Source organism: Bombyx mandarina, chromosome A1 (assembly GCF_030267445.1).
Source record: "Bombyx mandarina strain Sakado chromosome A1, ASM3026744v2".
Lineage (NCBI taxonomy): Eukaryota > Metazoa > Arthropoda > Insecta > Lepidoptera > Bombycidae > Bombyx > Bombyx mandarina.
The window spans coordinates 21637170-21645099 of record NC_143234.1 but is presented as its reverse complement, the minus strand read 5'-3'; the positions used below and the strand labels follow the sequence as shown (position 1 = coordinate 21645099).

At 34.9% G+C, this 7930-nt stretch overlaps 1 non-coding gene across 1 annotated transcript; it reads right to left on the bottom strand.

Annotated features, from left to right (window-relative positions):
- Positions 1-1484: 1484 nt before the first annotated feature.
- Positions 1485-1557, bottom strand: TRNAR-UCU (transfer RNA arginine (anticodon UCU)). Its single transcript has one exon. It is a non-coding gene; the product is annotated as a tRNA-Arg (tRNA).
- Positions 1558-7930: the final 6373 nt, after the last annotated feature.

Here is a 7930-nt window from a genome sequence, read left to right as displayed (position 1 = left end):
TCAGTTTTTTTTTAAAACCATAACATTTTGTTAGTAGTAATTACTTATATCTATGTTAGTGACTTAAAAAATCGAACACATAACTATCATTATATATATATACATTTTATACCATTACATTTTTTTTATTTTATTTTTTCTCCTTCCAAGTGCCTACTGCAAAGGCTATTGATCTTAACTTACCTCTGAATTTATAAAACGCGCATGGAAACCGCGTCCAATTATGTGGCTTGAGTTCCAAAGCGGTTAATTGCGATACCACGCGTCCACAAAATTTATAATGTAGCAATAAAATACTAACCTTGCGAATTTAATCAGCTTAATTGTTTATGTTGTCACATTAAGCTGCCGTGATTATTTCGTAAATCATAAATGATCTAAATTAATAATAATAAGCGGTAGGCAGCGGCTTGGCTCTGCCCCTGGCATTGCTGAAGTCCATGGGCGACAATAACTACTCACCATCAGGTGGACCGTCACAAAGGCAATAAAAAAAAACTATTTTTATATATAAATATGAATCACTGTTCGTTAGTCTCGCTAAAACTCGAAAAGGACTGGACCGATTTGGCTAATTTTGGTTTTGAATTATTTGTGGAAGTCCAGAGAAGGTTTAAAAGCTAGATAAATATAAAAATGCTCGGAATTAAATAAAAATAAAAAAAATGTTTTTCCTTTGATGCGTCCCTCGTCGAACGGATTCCTTTTGTTTGTTTTAAATTCATTTTACACAAAAGTTTAGGTCTTTTATTTATTGATTGAGGCACTACGAAGTCTGCCGCGTCAGCTAGTGTAGCAATAAAATACTAACCTGGCGAATTTAATCAGCTTAATTGTTCATGTTGTCACATTAAGCTGCCGTGATTATTCGTAAATCATAAATGACTTAATTAAATCATTAAGTACTCATAAATAAATTGTTTGCCATTAAAAGATAAACAATTATTATAGACCACACAAAGTTACGTGGCACACACTTTTTTGTACCAGACAGCTGCTTGAATTTTAGTCGGAGTTTTTTTGCATAAAAATAACAATTTCAATCGTGGTATGTTGGCATGAAAAGGTCGCGTTTGCTTCATTATAATTCCTTTTCGTAACCTGAGGCTTACATACACGGCTGTGAGTTCAAAGTAATGATGTTACGAGTATGTACTGCAGAATGTAAGTTGATTTTTTTTATTAGTCTCTGTGGCCTGATGAGGTCATGGCCCGGCTGGTCAGGCTCACGGATATCACAATTGCTTTGCGGCAAAAATAAGCAGGTGTCGTATTCAGAATATACTAGGCATTAGCAATAGTAAATAGCATCATATTTCTGTAAATGAATTTAAAAAAAATATATAATTTTATTTTAGCAAAAATCACATAGAAGACCCAGATATTGTTTGTACGTGCAGTAAACGGAAAATGCTCGTAAATATCGTTTTTATAGAAGTTTTATAATTGTTTTACATTATTGATAGTAACAAAATTGTTGATTACATCCCTGGTGGGGATCGAACCCACGACCTTTGGATTAGAAGTCCAACGCGCTATCCTCTGCGCCACAGGGACACACGATCAGCGACGACAACAACCCGACCGTATTCTATAGCCAATTTAATATTGGTATTTACGAAAAATATTTATTTGCACAAGTGCTAAGGAATACCGATATGCGTAATTAATCTATTTATTTCAAGAAAAAAGTATGTTTCTTTGTATTTTACGTATTCACACAAAGCTTAACTAATTGGGTCTATACTTCGTATACTTTTTTTTTCTCTTACCTGTGCTGATACCCTTGAGAGGCTATTTTAGCTTCTCCTTGACGTGTAGGTGAGCTCACGGGGCTCAAACCGAGAGTGTTGCTAACACAGAGCAACTGCAATAGCAGTGGTTTGCAGAATCTACCACCGGATCGGAGACGCGACCCACTGAGAAGATCCGGCGAGAAACTCAGTGGGCTGTGTCTATGGGTTAATTTACTCGACAAGCCCTTTGTCGCCAGCGACGGGTTCGACGAGGACGGTGACCGGTCTTCGTATACATATTGTTGGCATTTCATGGAAAGTTTTCTCATAGTACTATTAACTTAGGATCGATGTTTTAACAAATCGATTATTACACAATTAGAGAGAATGTCAACGGAGCTAAGCCAGGTTTATCTAGCCATCATTCAAAAGAACGATTATCATTTCTGCGAAAAGTACATTTCGAATTCAAAATAACGAATCTAAAAGAATGAATACCTTAAAGGTAACGCAAAGGTCATCGTTCCCATCAAATCCAGTATTCTATAACTGCATCAAAAAATCTGTATCATGTTTTTTACTCCCACCATTTCTATACGGACATTCAGAGTGTTCTTAATTTATAGACGCTATGAAAATTTACCGGAATTCTTGGGTATAAAAGATTTCTTACCCATGCCTTATTAGGCAAATACAGCGAACTCGAAATACAGCGTCAATGAATGCAACAGTTCCAAGTGGTCGAGATGAAATATTTTGGCACCATAAAATGATGATATCATCTCAATCAATTCAGATTCCTAAAAAAAATCCTTAAAATAAAAGGCACTATGGAGAAGAACCTTTTTAGTGATGGTAGGAAATTTGAGGCTGATTTAGTACCACCTACCTACGGCTTCCGCAAAGCAGTCATAGATGTCATGGTTTGAAGGGTGGAACAGTTGTTATATTATATAATTGAGAACTGGTCCTCATATTTCGTGCTTGATGGCGGCATCCATATTATGATTCCTATTAGATCCAGCATTTACCCAAGAAAACCCCCTTAATGTACAATACAAATACGATTAATATAGCAAGTTTGTTGGGCGATCAATACAAGAGAGATTGATACAGCAGGGAGTCACGATCTTCAGTAATGAGGAAAACTACACCAGGAGACGAAGTCATTAATCGATACAGGAGTATATAAAATAATTACCCATAAGACTAATAAAGTGATTTAATTGGTTGGCGATAAAAAACACTTACAAGAAATTAGCTAGTCTTGTTAATTTTATAGATCACGCACATTTTTATTTTATTATAATTATTATCTACTGAGCAACAAAAGACCTATGTGATCCAGACATTAATCCAATAGTTTTTTCCCGTTTCGAACAAAACCGATAAATACAGCCTCGGATAATTGCCTGGCGCGGGTTTGAAATACGATTGTACCCCAATGGAAATATGCCTCCTTGGAGATGTGAATTGGGTTATTTCGAGTAGCTTTTTGTATGTATGGTTCCTTGAGGTGCTTTTGTGTATGATGTATGGGAATTCCGCATCGGCAGTTACCTCGTTATTGGGTGTTGGAGTTTTTATGGTTTATTAATGCGGTTAGTGATTATTGGAGAATTTTGGGTTAGGTTCGTGGGTTACGGTAAGCTAGATCATGTTTGAAAACAAAGGTAAGGAAATATTTAATACATGTATTGTATTTATTGAACATCTAAAGAGTTAGGTAGGAATCAGCAGCCTGTAGTCTCTTTAATCTTGAAGGGCCCACCAAGGCAGCCATTTTAATGAAAAACTTTTTTTTTATTGCTTAGATGGGTGGACCAGCTCACAGCACAACTGGTGTTAAGTCGTTACTGGAGCCCATAAACATCTACCACGTAAAAGCGCCACCCACCTGGAGATAAGTTCTAAGGTCTGAAGTATAGTTACAACGACTGCCCCACCCTTCAAACCGAAACACATTACTGCTTCACGGCAGAAATAGGCGGGGTGGTGGTATCTACCCGCGCGGACTCACAAAAAGTCCTACCACCAGTAAAAAACTGAGATATAAAACTCCGGTTTCGAGGTCGATTGTACCAATTACATGCAGTAGGGTGTACTTCCAATACGCTCTGACACATGTAATGGGCACATTTACAAATTATTTCATAAAATCGTTCCCAAATTATCAGAATTCGTCTACGGAATTCGTATCCCAAAATGAGCTCGATAAGTCATCGAGCATCTTTTGTCACAAACACGAATAACTTCAGATCACATTGTCATTCGATTCGCGAAAGTCCCACAAAATCTTACGCTCTTAAACTGTAAATCCTAAAAACCCACAATGGTGCAGTTCCGTTCCACAGTGGAACAGTTCCGTCAGTTCCGAGTTTGACTCGTTCATAACCATCCAGTCAACAAGGTGTTGGATTGTGGTCGGTTTGTCCTCAATACAGAAACATCGTAAAAAGAATATAGGAAACTGCACTCTGCGCTTGGCACTTTGTGATTCCGTACCAAAAAGGAATTTCGCCTTTCATTCGCGTATTGTCAAATTCACTTTTGTCATTTCCGTGGTAGAAACATAAATCCCATTTGTTTTCATGTTGTGAACTTGTCGTAGCAAACTAGCGTTAAAACAAATAGCTATTGGGGTTCAATAAAAAATAAACTTAACCTATTTTCTTAACTAAATGACTAATATCATTACTATTGTAATTATTACATTCATTTATTTTTTTAAAACTAGTTCTTTTGAAGTTGATATTTTTACATAAATGATCCCATAACACCTACACACATTAAATAACAGGGTATAATAAATTTTCCCGGGTTATATAAAGTATTTCTTTTAATAATGTAAATTGGGTATTGGAATAAACATATCTTTTCAAATTTTAATTGAAAATCTAATAGACGAGACAATATACAAATAATTGTTAAAGTTAGCTTGCTAGTTTTTCATAGTATTGGATCGAGATGGTAACGCGAATTCCATTAAACATACCTTGTACCCACTTGAAGTTAGTTTAAAATTCAATCCATGGAACAGAAACCTTAACACGAGATTATCTTGATAAACCCATTATTGACCTTCGCGAAAAGTTAGAGGCTAATGGGGGACTTTGGAACAGATTAGACCTTTCCGATAAATACCTACCTCTATTAGAAGTCTCTTGGAAGTCGTGCTGCTCTATTTTGAGCTTTTTCGAGTAAAGTGCGTTGATATAGCGTTAATGCGCATAATAGTGTTGTTGCAGAAATGAAATGGTCAACCATGCTGACTTCATATCCCACGAGTACAACTTAAGATTGAAATAAGTCGGTTATCGATGCTTTATACGTGTGCAAATTTTCAAATCTATACATATAAATAAAATTAGTGTCTGTCTGTAATATTGAAATAAGCCCTTTTCAATATGCTACTACATGCGTATATACACTACATGCATATGAATATATATACGGTACATATACCAAAATAACATTTCTTACAATTTTTGTCTGTCTGTCTCTGTTTGTTCTGGCTAATCTCTGGAACGGCTTGACCGATTCGGACGGGCCTTTCACTGATAGGAGTAACTTAGGCTACTTTTTTTAGACTAGCTTCGCCCCGCGGTACGACTATAACCGCAGGTAATATCGCGGGACTCAGCTAGTTACTAATACGACTTGATGTCGATGAAGGTGACATTCAAAACTACCCTTACATCCAATCAAACATACATATTAAGCTAATGAAACTAGTATTACGAAGTTTTATTACAATAATGTAGAATATTAAAATTTTACTGCTGATAAAGAAAGTAATGTATCTGCAAAAAAAGACGGGTTTCTTAGAAAACAGACAAATAAACAGTCTCTCAGCGACCTCAAACTAAACTTCTGTATCCCTACAAACACACATATGAGATGAGGAGAAGTTTTTTAAACAGTGACTCAACTATTTCCTAGTGTAGTTTAAATATAATTACGTTGGATTACCAATCCATAGATTGATAACTTCTTAAAGTTACCAATCTATGGATCACACTATAAAAAAGCTTAGGCTCCCTTCAAAACCAAATCTGTACTTGAAAAAAAAAATTTAAAGCCACCAAATTTGTTTGGTGGCTTTAAAGGATCCTGAACCCAAACAAATTTATTCACTTCTAAATCAATAAAGTTAAATTCTATTTTGGAACAATAATTTTCTAGAAAATTCCATTGTAGCTTGCTTCCATTCCGGGCTTCAAATAAAATCGAACTGGTATAAATTCAAAAGATTTATTGTAGTATTTCTGGTTTAGCGTGTAATGTACATCGTGCATAGCGTACGCATCGGTAGCTGCAAACTGATTTAACTTTTCCTGCAATAGTTTCTGTGGCCGACTCTGGACGCTTGGTGGGTTATTTTTAGTGAACGATATAGGACACATTCCTATTTGTTACAATCATTGTTTTGTATTAACCTACATATTTTGTCCAAAATATATTGTACCTACTGCAATATGTTAAGCGTGTGTAATTCTTTTTTTAAATTGTTCTTTCTATTCTCTATCTTGTCTTCAAGAAAAATTTTAAAGGGCTTTTATAAAGTAGTTGCTCTATAAACACAATTTATTTTCTGTTCAAAATTAAGATACCTTATGTCCAAGCATATTTATTCCAATAGTGCACGACAATAGAGCTCTCCGATGGCGTTTGTATTTGTGAATCTACTAAACCACGTTGCTACCTACCACTCGAAGATAAGTATAGTGTTTTGACACTGAGAATGTTTCTTCATACATTCATCGACTGAATCAAAATTTAAAAATAAATAAAAGTTTAAAAGAATTAACAAAATATGCTTCTATAGAAAATCCAACAAAAAAATTTTTTTTTATAAATTTGATTTAAAAATAGTGTAAGACAAAATGATTTTATTGTAAAAAACTATTATTTCTTTTTCATTTTTTAGTGAAATTTCAATTTTTTCAATATATTGTTTTCAATTATTATTTTTTAATATTGAATTGTCATCGGTCCTTAACAAGTATACCAAATTTCGAGTTAATCCGATATTTTGACGGGGGTCAAAATCATGTTCAAAGATTCCGTTACAAACATTCATACGTCTGAAGCTAATAAAAGCGTATTATAAAAAGACTATCGTTTTTATATCGTGAGGTCTAGATATATAGTGTTGCATCTCCTTCGGAATAAGCAGACAAGCAACAAAGATTGGTACCGCAACTCCTTGCGACTTCCACAACTTAATCCTTCTAAATGACGTTGATAGATGTTCGAATCTGTTCAACGTTGTAATGAACTTTGCTCGTGCTTTCATTTGTCATCGGGTTGAGTAATTAAAACGAGATATTAATTATAATGCCTTATTAAGTGTTCACCTCGAATGAACAAGCCTTGGACATCGAAACCGAGTGATCAAGTAATCAGATAATTTAATGGTGTAGATAGATAGAAAATACTTGCAACTCAGATAGAGCCGAGCGTACTCCAAGAACATCAAGCTGAAGTCTCAATGGCAATAATAATAATTATTATTTATTTATTTCTCTCTTAAAGGTATAAGTACAAATACAAATGGAAATTAACCTTATAATTAATTTTGTAGGCTTTGAAAAAGCTGAAGTCTGTACTAGGTTCAAAGACCTGTATTACTGATCTCCAGGATCCTTCTTAAGATAGATTAGGTTGGGTTAAGTCGTGAACAGATGCTGCGGACTAGTGTTGAGAGATCATTAGGTGTTATCATTTAAGATCAATCAATGATTCACTTCGATGTCCGAGGTCAGATTTTAACTATGCCTATTAATGAGAAACTACAGGTACCCGACCTTGGCCTCTTAGTGAGAGCGCTACTACTTCTAAATCATCTGTAATCACGATTTTTTATTTGACATAGAAAAGAAAATAATAATGCTCTATTTTCCAAGTTTCTTTTGTGACGTTCCTTTCAAAAATAATAAATATTTTTATTTGTTATTATACTTTTTTACCCAATTTCTTAATTGAAATACCTCTAGTTTCAAAATATTTGTGGATTGAAAAGTTGCGGTCATCCATCATCAAGTTACTCTTCCGAAAGACGTACGTAGAGTAACTTGCACGTTGTTCTCTTGAATTTCACTCGCCAGTCTCCGAAGGATTTGTGCGGATAGAGTGTTCTCTCTCGTGCTCTACCATTTCAGATACGAGAAGGTGCAGTCTCAAAGGTCGAG